The sequence below is a fragment of the Podarcis raffonei genome, chromosome 13 (assembly GCF_027172205.1).
Source record: "Podarcis raffonei isolate rPodRaf1 chromosome 13, rPodRaf1.pri, whole genome shotgun sequence".
In the NCBI taxonomy this organism is placed as follows: Eukaryota; Metazoa; Chordata; class Lepidosauria; order Squamata; family Lacertidae; genus Podarcis; species Podarcis raffonei.
Window position 1 is genome coordinate 30,612,066 of NC_070614.1, and position 18,576 is coordinate 30,630,641.

Consider the following 18,576-nt stretch of genomic DNA (forward strand, 5'->3'; position numbering starts at 1 on the left):
TCTCTGTGGCCGTTTCTTGCGTTTTGGCAAAAACAACCCTTGTGGTCCTGGCCTTCTTGGCCACAAAACCAGGCAACAGGATCACGACATGGCTGGGCCAAAAAGTGGCTATTACCATTGTTCTTTCCTGCTCCCTCAAACAAGTCTGTCTTTGTATTGCATGGTTGTTGACCTCTCCACCATTCCCAGATGTTGACATGTACTCACAGACTGGGAAGATCATACTGGAATGCAATGAAGGTTCCATCACCATGTTCTACTGTGTCTTGGGCTACATTGGCTTTCTGGCCCTCTTCAGCTTCATTGTAGCTTTCTTAGCCAGAAGCTTGCCTGACACCTTCAATGAAGCCAAGTTTATCACCTTCAGCATGTTGGTGTTTTGCAGTGTTTGGATCTCCTTTATTCCTGGTTATCTGAGCACCAAGGGGAAACACATTGTGGCTGTGGAGCTTTTTGCCATCTTGGCCTCCAATACCGGGCTGTTGGCTTGCATCTTCTTCCCCAAGTGTTATGTCATTGTTTTCAGGGCTGATCTCAATACCAAGAAGCTGCTAATCAAGAAAAGGAATAATTGAACATGGGGTGTTTTTTTATTCTGTTTTGTAACATGTACATTTCATATACCTTTATACTATTGTTTACTGCAGGAAATTAACTTTGTGGCTTAATATTGGCTACTAATTTTAAGTTTAAGCCAGTTGGACCAGTAAACCATGTCAGAAGTGGCTTTTGGCTGTTAGATTTACTGATCACATTATTCTGGAATCAGATCAAGACTCCACTACCATGTTCTGTCCATCCTCACTGTACAAACGTACTTTTACAGCAGCTGTCATAGTTAGATGGCTAGATTCTGGTATTTTATAATGTTTGTATGTCTTTTCTAACCAAATTCATGATACCAAAAATGGAATATACTGAGATAGTGGAAGTGTTGGCCATTTTTGCTTCTGACACTGGCCGGTTTTCCTACACCATTCTCATAAAAAATTACATTAGTCTTCTATGAAGTAAACTGAAATCCAAATGTATAAGAGAGAGAAAAAAGCTTTATTCTACAAGGTTAGGAGGGCTTGTGCATACAAATAAATGTAGATCAGCCACAAGAGGCCTGAAACTCTAAAGGGAGAAACTCTGCTGGGTGATTAAGCTTGAAGATCATAATTGTTGGGGGAAATAAATTAAGTAATTGACATTCAACTGTGTGAGAGTTTTCTTCTTCTTACTATCTTCTCAGGTATGTTTGACACTGCTTGTAATATTCCAAATGATGGAAGAAAATGTTGAGGATCATTAGGATGAACTTAAATTGAACTGTGAACTGAACTAGTGGGTAAATATAGGTAAATATGTCCGGACAGTAGTTTTGACATACACCACCTCCCTTCATCCAAGTAGGAAGGAACTATTATCCCAGTCCAAAGGCATATTCCAAGCTTGCAAATGTACTAGAGAAGGTGTGGACCAGGGCTCTCTCTCTGATTTTGAAATTATACAAAGGTTCATTATGGATTTATCTCTTATATGCCTCTTCTTACCCTTCTTCCCAGCATCCTTTGTGTTAGGTACTTGGAAAGAGAAAGGCATTTACAGTAAATTGGATGTAAAAGATGTTGACATTACATCTTTTTAATTGATTGGCTGAAGCCAAAGCAGTAGAAGGATTACTAACATGACCGTGCAGTGGCAGTGTGCCTGAAAAGTTGTGCTGATAGCTTTCTAATTAAATGAAGGAAGCAAACTGAACTGGGAAGTTAGGAATATAAGAATTCCAAAAGGTGCACCAAGAAATTCAATACAATTCACGCTAATTGAATTATCAAGGTCTATTAAAGAAATGACCGCTCTGTTGGGTACGATTTACCCATTGGTAACATATTAGTTATAATTGACATATTAGTTATAATTGGTCACATCTCTCCTTCATATCCTGCGGTCTTTTTCTTGACCTCTTTCAGAATTTCTATATTGAGAGATCTAGATAAAGATAACAACAAATAAAACATCAAGAGAACAGAACAAAAAACAAACAAACTAAGTGACCTTTGGTATTTTCCCCCAATCCTAGAAAGCCAAGGTGAAATCTCAAGGTGGCTATGATTTTAATGAGATAAATATTCATTATTCACCTATCTAGATCTCAGATCCCATGGTGTTGTCATGGCCCTCTGTTTTATTCTCTGTAGTGAAGGATCTGTGGGAGCCTAGCAATATAAATCCATAGGGATAATAGAATACAAAAAGTTTTAAGTGACTTCAGGGATTCCCCCCCCCCCCGCCCGGTTTAGTTGTGTAAGAACTGTTAGAACACATTTTCAGAACTGAGAAGAAATCTCAAAGGAATCTTGTTGGGTTTTTTTAAATATCAATTTTAATTATTCAGCTACCTGCATTTCAGTTATAAGCATGTGTTTAAGAGGACACACCTATCCAAGTTTTCCACTGTTTAAGTAGAATGAATAAGAGAAGCAATCCATATATATACCTGTATATAGTAATTGAAAAAGGTAAGTGGGAGAAGAGTATATATGGATGGGTAGATGGAAATCTTTGTGTATTCAAAGTGGTACTTTGGGCATATTGATACAAACAAATGAAATGGCAAATAGTAAATAACTCTACTTTTTAAATGGTTGTTTTAAATACTGTTTAAATGGCTTAAATTGGTTCTTTTATTGTTGATTTATTGCTCTTTTAATATGAATACTGGAAGTCACCATGTGATCTTGGAAAGATGAAATGTGGTTTAGAGGAGGAAATGTAAATAAGTAACAAACAAACAAACAAACAAACAAACAAATCAGTAAGGGTGCTGGGCAAGTATCCTATTAGCACCACAACCAAGAAGAGCCTTTTCACAGCAGCAACCCACTTTACTTTAGATGATAAGATCATCCAGATGAGGGCTTCTGCATCTGACCAAACTGTAGGAAGAGACATATATTGCAATAGGTGATCCTTCAGAAGGTCTCAAGTCATGTAGATCTTTTCTGTCTGCATACTCCTCATCACATCCTTGGTGAATTATCAATGTGTTAATTGGGTGATTTCCCCCCTCCCCAGCAGTTAAACTTACGGAAGAGAAGAATAAAGAAAGAAATGAAACAAATGTGATGGAATTCATTCTTCTTGGCTTCCCGGGATCTCAGTATTTACAGATGTCCATCTTCATGCTCTTTCTTATCATGTATGTGATGGCACTGCTGGGAAATGTGGCCATCATCATTCTGGTAATAGCAAATCGTCATCTCCATACTCCCATGTACTTCTTTCTATGTAATCTCTCCTTCCTAGAAATATGGTACACAACAGCTACTATCCCTAAGAGTCTTGCCATCTTTCTGGGGAGGGGCAGAAGCATCTCTTTCACAAACTGCATTATTCAGTTTTACTTTGTGTTTGCCTTAGGGTCCACAGAATACTTCCTCTTGTCTGTCATGGCTTATGACCGATATTTGGCCATATGTTACCCTTTGCGTTACAGCAGTATCATGGATAGCCAGCTTTCTTTGCAGCTGGCAGCTGGCTCTTGGCTGTGTGCATTCCTCATTATTCTTATACCAGCCATCTTGATCTCAAGGTTGACTTTCTGTGGTCCCAATGTGATCAATCACTTCTACTGCAACATTGATTCATGGATAGCCATTTCATGCACCAGCACCTTTGAGACTGAGATAGCAGCTTTTGTTATATCCATTGTTGTCATTGTGTGTCCCTGTGTGATCACCTTTCTTTCCTATATATTCATTATCAATACCATCCTGCACATTCCTTCTGCACAAAGAAAGCAAAAGGCTTTCTCCACCTGTTCCTCCCATCTTGCTGTAGTGCTCATTTGGTATGGATCCACTATCTTTCTTTATGTCAAACTATCTAATATCTCTTCAGATATGAACAAAATAGTCAACATATTGAACACAGTTGTGACTCCATTGCTGAATCCTTTCATCTATACACTAAGAAATAAAGAGGTGAAGGACACAATTAGAAGTTCATTGCACTGGGGTTGAACCCCACCCCACATGAGTCGTGAAATTCAAAAAGGGCATAAAAAGTATGTCACAAACGTGTGTAGACCAGTAGTGAGGATCTTTCAAGGGCCACGTTAGAACAATGGTACCTTCCAATCTGGCCCATGGTCTCCAAACCTCTGCCCCACCCCACATGAAAATTTGGCTGTAAAATGTGAGTGATTTTCTTAAGTGTTGCAGCTGGGAAGTAAAGGGTTAACTAGGGTGCACTGATATTAGGGGAGATTGTCCAATTCATGTAAATGAGACTTTATTATAAGTTTACTTGCTGCAAAGGGGGGTGGGTTATCCCTCATCTCAGCAAATACCACCATATGCAGCAAATAGGCTTTGGAAATTGTCTGATTCATGATGCCGCTGTGGAGAGAAGTTTGGGGTGGGGAAGGTTATTAACCTTTTGCTTTTCAACAGTGCCACTTTCCTGAAAATGATCCTATGGCTATTAGGCTTGCAGAAAATAGTTAAATTACCCAATTGTGCAGATTAGGGGAGGGAATAGGGTATGGAAAAAGATGAAGGGATGAGAAAGAGAAGGGTCAAGTCTGTGTTATGGATAGTGGTTTAATTGACATGGAAATGAGAATGCCAAAATATGTATTGGTGAAAAGGTTTAAGATGGGGATTTTTTTATAGGTTAAAGCCAAGAAGAGCTCTTGCTTAGTTAATGATTGCTGTTTTCTGGAAACTAATATGTGAGTGTTGTAACCTTAGATAATGTGATGAAGGTATTGGGTTGCAAATCTTCATTTTGAATAGAGTTGCTTTTGTGTCTTTTGTCTCAAGGCTTTGTGAAGTCAGGGCATGCAAAAGACCCTCTCTGATTGAGAGAGGGAGAAAACATACCTAGGCTAAAATGGATGTTTTGGGAAGAGACAGACCTTTGTTCCTAGGTCTGCTGGAATTATTTCATATTTCAAAAACTGCTGAGCCTGTGCTGGAAGCAGAAGACATTGTAAGGGTGTTTTGGATGTCGGAATTCAAGCGAGCAGAGCCTCCAGCTCTTAGGAATTTGGCCACCCTCCAGGTGCCCGGCTTGAATCCTTGTTGACCTCCCCTGCCAGCGTCTGCCGGCAAGATCAAAGGAGGTCTCTTCGGCGATCCTTTTCAAACGTGAAAAGAACACACCACTCCTCCCCCTCCCATCTCCAGGGGGGGGGAATGAGACAGACAGAAATGTATCTACATGTCTTTATTTCTGTCTTTCAGCAGTACAGAGAAACATGTCTGCACACTCTGATTCCCAACTGCAGAGAGAGAAAAAACTCCACCCATGTACTTCCAGTACAGGGTCATGTGTCACTCTGAGCTAACATCCGGCGCTCAGAGCAGTGAATAGACTGTCCCTGGTTCCCACGGTACAATCCAATAACATCCACATCCTGTTTACCATTCCAGCCACCTGGTGCTTGCTTCTGCATTGCTCCTTTTTCGTAACATCCTCCCCCAAAAGAATCAATGCGTGTTGCAGCAAGCAAAGCATGATCCAGAGAGGAAAACAAACAGTTGTTATACACATAACACTCCCCTGTTGTTTCAGTTCCACCCTTGGAACTCCCCGCCACTGGTTTCCCCAGTGTACCTCTCTGGTTGTCTGGTTTCCAAGGAATGAGTGCATCTGCATTACCTTGGCTGGCAACTCTCTGTTGTGTCTTTGTCTCTGACTTAGACACAGCTCCAACCTGTCCTCGGTTGTTTACAACAGCAACACATGCAACAGCTAAGTTAGCAAACTCTTTTGAGTACCTCTTGGGTGGTTGACCCTTTGTAACTCTCTCAGACCTACGTATGAGGTGCTGATCCTCTCTGCTTACTGGTCCAGTCTCAGGACTCTTTGGAGAACTAGTTCCAATGGTAAACAGTGGTTCATCCTTCAGTTGTGAAGGCCTATCTATTGTGTGAGACTTCCTCTCAATGACTGTGACAACTGAGCTCTCCGAGCTATCAGTGTCATCACTTTCATTACAGCTGTAATCAGTAAAATCATCATCATCTGAATCGTCCTCAGTGGGAAATGTGTGTACTATCACTCTCTCCTGTTCAGGAGCACTCTCTAGAAATTTTGTGAGAATCACCTGACCAGATTCAGACAAAATTACTCTGTAGAGACCCTTTTCATACCCCACAAAAATGCCTCTGGCATTCTTTACTCCACCTGGAGCTTCTGTTCTCACGTGAGACCCAAAAACCTTGAAATGGGCAACAGAAGGTTTTCTGTGGAACAGTTTCTCAAAAGGAGAACTTCCCAACTCTTTTGAAACCTTTCTCATTTTCGTATAACAGAACGACATTAGAGACTCGGCCCAGTACTCATGTGGCAGATGTGAACTTAGCAATTGCGCTTCCATCCCCTTTTGCAATTCTTTGTTCACCCGTACACAGACACCCCTGTTCCACGCTTCCGCTGAAACAGCAATCTTGTGTCTGATCCCCTTCTTCTGCAGGAACCTTTGGAAATCCTGTAAAAGAAAAATCTGCTTCTCATCTGTGAATAGACAATCAATGTTAGCATCATGCATACTCTTAACTTTGTCACAAAACTCCTGAAACCTCTCCAAGGCTTCCTGTTGCTTTCTCAACACATAAACCCAGACATAGTTAGAGAAATGATCCACACACACAAGATAATATCTTGCATTGCCTCTAGATGGTTCTAGAGGACCAATCACATCAGCATACACCCGCTGAAATGCTCTGTTGACTCCGGTCATCTTCTTGCTCACACCTGCAAGAGAAACTAGGTTAGACACAGATGAATTACATTCCATGTAATCACTTTGTGCAAAAGTCAACAAATATAGTCCATCCTTCTCTCTGGCCGAAAGAAATAACTCTCCATCTTTGTAGATCTTGCAGCTCTCAGCATCGTAGGACAGTTTCAGTCCTTTCTTTGCAATCTGCGAAACACTCAGCAGATTGAACTTCAATTCAGGAACCAAGTAAACATTGTTTATTGTCAAGTCCAGACTCTTAAGATAGACAGTCCCCACGCCGGCCGCTTCCAGCTCCTGACCGTTGGCCTGTTTCACAGCGAAGCTTTGCTTCTTAAACGATGAAAAGAGCCCTCTGTGTGGGGACATATGAACTGTAGCTCCCGTGTCAATAACAAACGAGTTCCCAATGTCTGGCGTGGTTCCTGTCGCCATCAAAGCTTTTCCAGGTTTTACCGAAGTCTTGGTGTGACCTTTGCCTGACGCCTCAGGCTTTGCTGAGCGGCCCTTCGCTCCTTTAGGCTGACGTGGCTTCTTGCAGTTCCGCTGAAGATGCCCAGCCTGTCCACAATTGTAACATCGGACAGCGTTCAAAGCTAGAGCTTTCTCTCCAGTAGCTTCATCTGCGGGGGAATTAGAACTCCGTTCCTCCCTCCCCCTGTCCTTTTCTTCCAGTGCAGCAAGTCTGTCATGTTCAGTCAATACTACGGCAGTCACCCTTTCCGCGGTCAAATCGTGAGCGGGGAGGGAACCAAGCTGACTGGCAACGGTTTTGTAAGTCCGATTTAGGCTGTTGATCATCATGAAGCAAAACACTTCCTCCTGCAGACGGAAATTGCGTTCCACCATCTGCTGGCGCAGATATTTCATCTCCGTCAGGTGCGCTTGAACATCTCCATCAGGCGCAAGCCTCAGATTGGTCAGCTTCTCAAAATACAGCAACGCTGAAGAACCAGCATCCCTCTGATGTGTTCTTCGCAGCATTTCCCAAATTTCCCGTGCATATTCCAAACCCTGAATATGCACCAATTGGTCATCTGACACACACAGAATTATAGCCGTTCTGGCTTTCAGATTCTGTGACTCCCAACCTAGGGTTGGTGCTGCTGGGATGGGGTTCTCAATCACGTCAAAGACCCTCTGATTCTGCAGCAGGGCCTTCATCTTTATAGACCAAGATGAATAATTGTCATTAGTGAGGGGAGGGGGATAGGGCAAACCTCCCGCCTTCTTGGAATCCATGCTGAATCCAAGGGTCAGTTTTCTCAAGCCAGCTTTCACTTTCACGCCAGTATACTCCAAAAGTCTCTGTTTACTGCTTCACTGGCTGGCAAACCTTTGGGCTGTTTTTTCAAAACCCTTGCACAGCTGCGCAGATACACTTTCGATTTCCCAGGCTCTTTTTAGCCATTCTTTAACTTCACAAGTGCTGGCAGACGTTGCCTAGCAACCTGCTCAGGACCGAATTCCTTATCTAACCACAGGAATTCCTGGTATGCCAGCTTGCCCTTTCAGAGCTGTTTTTCTTAAAATGCAGCTCTTTCTTGTGAACCAGAGAATTAAACCTTTCTGCGTTCACTTTTCTCTCTAGCCCAAAATGCAGCATACCTTTTGAGCATACACTCCTCTCGGTGTCCAGCTTGTCTGTTCAGCTTCTGGCTGCAGGCAGACGCTTTTCTTTATCTCCTTAGGTGCAGAGGATGGCAACGATTCATCGACCTCTCACCTCTCATGCAGATTCTCATAGATCAGATAACCATCGGTCTGCTACCAGATGTCGGAATTCAAGCGAGCAGAGCCTCCAGCTCTTAGGAATTTGGCCACCCTCCAGGTGCCCGGCTTGAATCCTTGTTGACCTCCCCTGCCAGCGTCTGCCGGCAAGATCAAAGGAGGTCTCTTCGGCGATCCTTTTCAAACGTGAAAAGAACACACCACTCCTCCCCCTCCCATCTCCGGGGGGGGGGGGGAATGAGACAGACAGAAATGTATCTACATGTCTTTATTTCTGTCTTTCAGCAGTACAGAGAAACATGTCTGCACACTCTGATTCCCAACTGCAGAGAGAGAAAAAACTCCACCCATGTACTTCCAGTACAGGGTCATGTGTCACTCTGAGCTAACATCCGGCGCTCAGAGCAGTGAATAGACTGTCCCTGGTTCCCACGGTACAATCCAATAACATCCACATCCTGTTTACCATTCCAGCCACCTGGTGCTTGCTTCTGCATTGCTCCTTTTTCGTAACATAATTTACTGTACTCTGTTTTGTTTCTGAAGAGTTCTGCTAGTAAAATTTGAATAAGATTTTCATGGGTCTGGACAATGTTTCATTTCCAAAAGGAGTCAGTTTTCATGCATCCAGTCTCTTCAAACTGTGCAATATTAATATTTGTAACAGTCTGTTTCTGCCAGCCAAGCAACTCCATGTCTGGGTTGTTGTGGCCAGCTTAGGATGGGGCACATGCCTTTATAGGTATTGTCTGTGCCTCGCAGCATAGCATCAAAACAAACCAAAAATGATATATCAAAGCAAGCAGATAAATATATGCACGTCTAGGAGAAGATAGCTCCATCAGTAGAGCACGAGATTCTTAATGTCAGGGTTGTGGGTTTGAGCCCCATGTTGGGCAAAAGATTCCTGCATTGCAGGGGGGTTGAACTAGATGACCCTTATGGTCCCTTCCATCTCTACAATTCTATGATTCCCACAGCAGATACCAATTAGTCCCAGGCTTATATTGAGTATAAAAGTGGTGTTTACAGGCCTTCCAGGCCATTTTCAACATTTGGTTCTACACAGCTGGAAAGGGTGCAGTAACAACTTTCCTGACTATACACAAAGGGACATTTGGTCTTGAAGAGGGCTGTCATAAGCTTTTATGAGTGTCTCTTCCTTCTTATGTATTTTACCCTTGCCATTCACCCACTATGATTACTCCCACTGGTTTATCTTTATGGGCATGGGAATTAAAGGAAACCTCTGGTTTTAATGGCATGCCATATATGTACAAAAACAATGGTTAATTTCATTCCAAATGTGAGGAAATTTTCTAGACATTTAGAAGAAACCATTCTGTTCCCAGCCTGCATAAATAGGGTGATCTACCCAGGATTTCTCCCTAAATAAGGGATAGACAATATTTTCTCCTGCAGAATAACATTTTCTCCTCCCAACAACCACAGCCAGCATGGCTAGTAACCAGGGATGGTGGTAGGTAGGCAGCTGTAGGAGAACAATATCTGGAAGATCACAGGCTCCCTATCCCTGGTCTAAATATTGTAAATGAAAGCAATTGTGCTCAGGGAACCTCACTGTGAAGCAGGTGATATTTTCTCTATTTCCAATGAACAGAGGATATATGACATCAGGGAGGTATTTATCTACTCAGCAATTATGGAAAGCACTATTATTCATTTCCTTAGTCTGCAACAACAAGAATAATAAAAATAAAAATTATAATAAGAAGTCTAAATTTGAGCTCACATGAGAACTGGTTCCAGTGTGACACACAGGGTGGGTGTTCTGTGCAAGAAGGATAGGGATAAATGTACTATCTACTGCTAGTGCTGTGAGTGTGGTGAAACAATATGTTATGCAAGTGTAGCATGGGTAGGCATGTTTTTACATACAGACACTTGCTGTTCCTACTATTTTTGCAGCTGCAGCTCCCTCCTTTTGCCTGTACGGAAATGACAGGAAAATGCAGAAATATCCAAGAGCATTTGTATAAGCCTGGAGAAGTAATCATTGGTGGTGTTCTTTCTCTAATACAACCTTTGGAGTATTCACTCAATTTTACAGCTGTTCCTGATAGCAATCATGATGGTGCTGTGTAAGATTTGTACAGTAGTTACTAGTAATCAGTTTTGCCAGATGGTATTAGATTTGTTATCAATTTAAACTGCTGAACTTCAAGAAGTGCTTTTCATATTGTATTACTGAAGTTAATGGGAAAGCTGTAGCATTAAAATTTGTTCTTGTAATAGATTTATTAAAGGTCCAGAAGCAACCAAAGATCTTTGAAGAGCTACTCACTCAAACGGATTAAACTATAGATCAAAAGCCCACCCCTTGTTTTCCTAAAGAAATGGAAGAGGAGCCTGTTCAGTGTAATCCCACTACAGTGGACGCTTGGGTTGTGAACATGATCCATGCAGGAAGCACGTCTGCAACCCACAGCGCTGCACGGGTTGCGATTTGCCACTTCTGTGCATGCGCAAAGCACAATTTGGTGCTTCTGTACATGCACCAAAACCCAGAAGTAACTCGTTCTGGTACTTCCGGGTTTGGCACGGTGCGCAACCCAAAGCGTCTGTAACCCGAAGTATGACTTTATATGATAAACGTAATAAGAATGGGACTGGGGTGGGAGAGAGAAAGCAGTGCAAGGTTCATGAAGAAAGTATCCTGACCAGCCCCACTCCCCCCCCCATCTCAGTGTGAGAGTTCCACATCTACTGTTACAAATCTTCTGTTACAGATTTTAACTCCAGCTGATCCCAAGCACACAGTGCTGAATTTTGGTTGCATCTGCCCCAATTTTAGAATGAAATATTCTCCCCCTTCCCCTCCATTGAACAACTCTACTCACACATGCTGATTCAAAATACATTCCCCCGACTCACACTTATTTTCTGATCTTAACCCTCATTTATGAAGCTAGAGTGTTTTGTTTGGCTTTGCTTTTTGGAGCAGGAGGTCTGACAGCTCTTCTTTTATACCTGTGCTACTAATTGCAATTTATGTTCTCTCTAATTGATGTTTCTAAATCTCACTGTCAACCTCATTGCAGCGTAAAGTTAAAACATTACCAACATGTCTTTGCCTTGATTTTTGCCATCCATGAGATCAATGACAACCCAGGGCTCCTGTCCAACATCACAGTGGGGTTTGATATCTATGATAACCTGTTTAACTCCAGAAGAACATACAAAGTCATCCTGGATCTACTTTTCAAGCAGAGAAAGAATATGCCCAATTACAAGTGTGACAGAAAAGATGTATCGTCAGTTATTGGGGGATTCGGTTCAGAATACTCTATGCAGATGTCCATCCTCTTAAGTAACTACAAGTTTCCACAGGTATATGCATATCAATATATGTATGAATGAATTCAGCAGTGTTTAGTTTGCTTTTCATTGTTAGTATGTTAGTGTTGTTAATATTGTTTTGTCAATTACAAGTGCTGTAATGCTTTGTGAATGTTATAATATGACTTTTTGTGGTTGTTTTATCTGTTCAATCTATTTTTAAAGTTTTTCTGTTAATAGTGTTTTATAGAAGGTGCTTGTTTTATTTATAATTTGTTAATTGTTTTATATCATTTATGCTGCAATTGTGATGTTCTACTATGTTATTATTTATTGTATGTAAACTGCTTTCTGACTCATGTGAGTGAAAAGCAGCATAGAAATATAATAAATGAAAATGAAATGAATGGTGTCCACTTGCTGTTCAATTATATTCTTTCAATTTCCCCTTTATTATAAATAAAATTGAAGAAAGGAATACGGAATACGGTAGTTGGTTCTCAAAAGTGCCAATTATTAATACTTATTGAAGCCGAATGTCTTTGAGAACTGCAGTTTCTTCTTCAGGAGCAATCTAGAGATAAATAAATAAAGTAAAAATCAACTATTGACATATGTACAAAAAACAAATTTTGTAGAATATTCAATACTTAGATTTATCAAATAGAGAAATGCTACGTTATTTATTTATTTATTTATTTATTTATTTATTTATTTAAAATGCAGCCTTTATTTGGGATCAGTATATAGCACTCACCCTGTGGAATGCCCTCCCATCAGATGTCAGGGAGATTAAGAACCACACAACTTTTAGAAGAAATCTTAAGGCAGCCGTGTATTGGGAATTTTTTTAATGTTTGATGTTTTATTAAGGTTGTTTTTTTTTTGTGTGTGTGTGTGTGTGTGTGCTGGAAGCCACCCAGAGTGGCTGGCACAACCCAGCCAGATTTTTTTTTTTGGGGGGGAGTATAAAGAAAATTATTCTTACATTTATATATGTTTATATTGGTTAGAGTAGAGCCATTTAACCAATGGACTTTCATTATTTCATTTATTTCAATGGATCTACTCTGAGTAGGGCTAAAACTGGATATGACCCATTCGTTTTACACACGAAGAATAATAAAAAAAGAAGCTAGTATGTTTATGGGACCCTGCAACAAATACCTTCGGCTATTTGTCAAGAAGCATAAGAAATACTAAATATAAGAGATAAGCTCCAGATTGTTAGCTTTTGGTGCAGTTTCCTATAATCAGAGTTGATTTATTATTATTATTATTCTTTAGAGTTTTAAAATTATACACCTCTGTTTCTTAGCTCACTTTTGGTTCATTTGAGGCTTCAGTAAGTGGGAAAAGCGATTTCCCTTTTTTGTACCGGATGGCACCAAGGGAGACTACTTATCATATGGGGATCATCCAGCTACTCTGGCATTTCAAATGGACATGGATTGGCCTGGTTGTATCTGATGATGATGCTGGGGAAAACTTCATGCAGAAACTGACTCCTTTGTTTGCCCAGAACAAAATATGTGTTGCCTTCTTGCAAAAGGGTACAGCAAATGACCTTGCTCTTAAACATAACATTAAAAGAATTATAGTGATGGCACAAACACTTATTTTAACTCATGCCAATGTGATTATTCTTGCAATGGACTCTCTCTTATTCCATATATTAGTGTTGTCCTTAGAAGGCATTGAATTAAAGAAGAAAGTCCTAATAGGGAAGGTCTGGATCATGCCACCGCGGTGGTATTTCAGTACCTCTCCCAATGGAGAATTGATTGGCAGGGACATTTTATTTGGTGCCTTTTCTTTCTCAGTCCACACAAATGTGGTGTCAGGATTCCAGGAATTTCTTCTGAACATAAAGTTTGATAAAACACTAAGGACATTCCTCTGTTTAGTCTGGCAATTTCTAATAAATCAATGTGAAGGCTGTAGAGGAGTGGAGAATCTGGAGGATCTTCGTTCAAATGTGTTTGAGATAGATATGTCTGGTGAGAGCCACGGTATCTACAATGCTGTCTATGCTGTGGCACATGCTTTGCATGCTGCATATTTTTCCAGACAAAGAATAATGTTGGATAAAGGCAAAGTGGAACATGTGAATTTTCACCCATGGAAGGTAAACAAATCACTCTGAGGATGGAATTTGGCTATATATCATGGGATAATGGGCATATTTTGAATTTTGAGAATGAGTCTTGGCCACCAGTCACAAAATGGTTTCCATGGGTATTATAGGACTTTTGGGTTCAATGGCATCCACAGGTGCAATTTTGGCTCCCTAGTCCAGGGAATGTCCTTGTGTGGTTGTCTGAAGCTGCTGAGGGGTATGTGTCTATTTTTTTCTGTTTAGCAAATTGGTGTGGGGAAATTCTCTTAAGATGTTAAGAAAAGTATTGGGGGAGGGTAGAATATATTTTTCTCCCTCCTCAACCCAATGAAAGATAAATGGAGAATATGGAATTTGCTAACTATTTTGTGACATTTTAGTTGCCCTTCTATCAATTTTGGATTTGCTTTTGTAGGCCAAGGTGACTACCTTACTTTTATAAATAAAATAAAACCAAATAACTGACACCAATGAATTCAAACTGAGAGGTTGTAAGTTGATAGGGAACTGAGGAAAATATTATTTCCATGTTTATGTTAACAGTAGTTTGTAGATGTCTGAATGGATGAGAGTAAGAAGATTCACTCCAGTTGATAATAATTGTTGTAGTTTCTCCCAATCAAGTTACACAACTAATTCACATTGCTATTCCCCTTTTTTGTGGAGGTAAAATGATAGAAATCTTCTGAATTTGTACTTTGGGTTCAGTTTTAAAATGCTTGTACATTGCAGAATTGAACAGGCAGAAACAATGGGTTCCATTTTATAAAATTTATTGCATTGTCTCCAAAACAAGCTCCATCCTTTCCTGGAAAACATCCACTTTAACAATGGAGCTGCCCAAGAAGTCTTGTTTGAGAACAAAGAATTGAGCATTGGATATGATATCATCAACTGGGTCACTTTCCCCAATCAGTCCTACCAAAAAGTCAGGGTTGGAAGAGTTTCATCAGGTCAAATGTTCAGCATTATCAATGATGCCATTGTGTGGAATAGAAGATTAAAGGAGGTAGGGACATGTTCCATATCTTAATAGAATGGTGCTACTCTTGGTTATCTGCATTACTGATGTGAAACCTTCAGTCCATCATTTGTCTTGAATGATCATAGACTGGTGCACTATATCTAGATAAGTTCAGATAAGGTGTTTCTCCGCAACAGACCATGTTGAATTCTATGCAAGGCATGTGACAGGGAATTGTTTTGGACCCTGGCCAGTGGTGCTGGCAGTATTTGAGTCTCTGATGACCCTGGGAGACAATCAGCACCCATGACTGACTCCTAGGGGCAGAGCTTGGGCATAGGCCTGATGGAACACTGTACTTCCTTAGTTTGTACCATGACTGTAAAAGAAGAAGAAGCCTAGACTATGACAGCTTAAGTCCTGCTGTCATTGACTGATTCTCTCTCTCTCTCTCTCTCTCTCTCTCTCTCTCTCTCTCTCTCACACACACACACACACACACACACACCTTTGTCACAGCAAGGCCTTAATTCATAAGCCTGACTCACATATGTCACAACTCACCCAGGGAGGAAATTGGGCAGAGTCTCCCAAACTGGTATTGTTTGAGGCATGGAGCTGGAAAACAAATGTCACACACTTAAGTTCCTGTGGGATCCATCTGATTCTGTGCTATTAGTCACATACACTTTTGCCTGAAGGGACGCAGGTGGCACTGTGGTCTAAACCACTGAGCCTCTAGGGCTTGCTGATCGGAAGGTCAGTGGTTCAAATCTGTGCAACGGTGGTGACCTCAGCTTCTGCCAATCTAGTAGTTACAAAACATACCAGTGCAAGTAGATTAATAGGTACCACTGCAGTGGGAAGGTAAACAGCATTTTTGAGCACTCTGGCACTCATCATAGTGCCCTGTTGCACCAGAAGCGGTATAGTCATGCTGGCCACATGGCCCAGAAAGCTGTCTGTGGACAAACAGAGGCCCCCTCAGCCTGAAAAGTGAGATGAGCACCGCACCCCATAATCGCCTTTGACTGGACTTAACTGTCCAGAGGTCCTTTACCTTTTACTTTTTTACCCTTTTGATAGACACACCTTCTTCCTTTCTCAATGAACTGCAGGGTAAATCAGTACAGGTATATGCATTTCTTAATGCTTGTTTAACCTGAAGGTAGGCTGTCTGAATCGTGCATTGCTTTGTAACAATTTGTTGGGTCTCTGGACCTTAATAAAGATTGATAATGATATATTTTTATGAACAGATACCACCACGGTCTACATGTGTCAAAAGCTGCCATACTGGACACAGCAAAATAGTTCAAGAAGGAAAACCTGCCTGTTGCTATGACTGCACTCCGTGCTCAGAAAGCATGATTTCTAACAAGAAGGGTATGAAGCAATATAAAGATATGCACAGGGAAATGTGTTGCAGATTGCTGCATACTTTGTATGGAGCACAGCACAGCAGCAAAAGGGTTAAAAACTGCTCCTTGTACAGTGTAATCCTAATCCTGATCAGGAGGACCCCAAGAAATTCATGATTTTAAAGGATTGAGGGGTTAGAGCAAACTGCCTCAACCTCGGCTCTCCAGACTCCCATGATCCCTAGCTAGCAGGACCAGTGATCAGGGATGATTGGAATTGTAGTCTCAAAATATCTGGAGGGCTGAGGTTGAGGAAGCCTGGGTTAGAGCCATTGCTTTCAAAATAGGCATTGTTCCATCCTGAGACTTCTGTCAATCTGGATATTATAAACAAAACTCCACAAACCTCTAGAGCAGGCATTTTACTGAAGTTCACAAGGCACACGTAGAGATATTTACTCACATTCGAGTGTATGATGTTCTTTTGCTTTGAATGAATGAAGTTAGGAAACTCTCCATGAAGTTCTTTATGGTGTTTTCTATGGAGTTTTTAATGGAGTTTTTTAAGAACAAGTGAATTTGCCTCTCTTCCTGGACTTCCAAGAACTAAACTGAACTAGGTTGTAAAGGACAGAAGGAGGTTTTCTCCGCTCTGGGCAGAGCAAATAGAAAATAAAATACTCCTGTGCCTTCATTTCCCAGCCTACTTTGGGGAAAGGCACTACCTTTCCTTAAAGGGACAACATTATTCCTTTTACTGATACTAATATACTGATATGCTATCACTAAATAATTGAAACGGGGGTGGGGGGGCAGAACATATTTCTGGGAATAAATGGACTAAAGGGAAATAAATGTGTTGAGACAATTTTGCCCAACACTAATTGCGTGCATATATTGTATATATTATATTGCAGATATTGTATATATTATATTGCAGATGCAGCTTATTGTATCAAGTGCCCAGAAGATCACTATCCAAATGAGAACCATGACCAGTGTATCCCTAAGGTTATATCTTTCCTATCTTATCAAGAGCCCTTGGGTTTTGTTTTGGTTAGTGTTGCTCTTTCCTTTGCTGTGATCACTTGTTTTGTGTTACAAACATTCGTGAAGAATTGGAACACACCCATTGTCAAAGCCAACAACCAGAACCTCAGCTGTGTTCTTCTCATTGCCATCCTGTTGTGCTATCTTTCTTGTTTGCTCTTCATTGGCAAACCTGAGAAGCTGTCCTGCCTTCTCCGACAAATGACTTTTGGTATCATTTTCTCTGTGGCAGTTTCTTGCGTGTTGGCAAAAACAATCCTTGTAATCCTGGCCTTCTTGGCCACAAAGCCAGGCAATAGGATGAGGACATGGCTGGGCCAAAAAGTGGCTATTTCCATTGTTCTTTCCTGCTCCCTCAAACAAGTCTGTATTTGTATTGCATGGTTGTTGACCTCTCCACCATTCCCAGATGTTGACATGTACTCACAGACTGGGAAGATCATCCTGGAATGCAATGAAGGTTCCATCACCATGTTCTACTGTGTCTTGGGCTATATTGGCTTCCTGGCCCTCTTCAGCTTCATTGTAGCTTTCTTAGCCAGAAGCTTGCCTGACACCTTCAATGAAGCCAAGTTTATCACCTTCAGCATGCTGGTGTTTTGCAGTGTTTGGATCTCCTTTATTCCTGGTTATCTGAGCACCAAGGGAAAACACATTGTGGCTGTGGAGCTTTTTGCCATCTTGGCCTCCAATACCGGGCTGTTGGCTTGCATCTTCTTCCCCAAGTGTTACACCATTGTTTTCAGGGCTGATCTCAACACAAAGAACCTGTTAACTGGAAAAAGGATTGGCTGATTTTGCATGTTAATATCTCCATTCATTCATCCAAATATGTAATTCCTGCAATTTGCTCACTTTTGTGGTATGTTGCTTTTAATCAGTTTTCTAGTGACAGAAGTGTTAATGAAGTATTAATAAAGTAGGGCTGGTAAAATAGTTGACTTTGGGATGTCAGGTTGAATGATGGAACCACACTGGAATAAAATGAAGACTCCATCATCTCGTCCTACAGTCAGGTTTCTGGTCATCTGCAGCTTCACTTTTGCTTTTCTAGCTGGGACATCACTTGACATGTTCATTCACACTGAGCCCCTCGTCTTAGGCATGCAGCTTTTTCTAGTGTTTGGATTTATTTCATACCTGCTCATCTGAGCATGATAATAATACAATAATGCTATTTAAATGAGTTCGTGGGAGAGGGTAATTAGTAATTGTAGAATAGGGTGAACTGTACCAAAGATTGGAAGGATGAGACACACAAGGAAATAAAAATAGAGATGTTTGTTCTTTCCTTCTCCCATGTAATGGATTA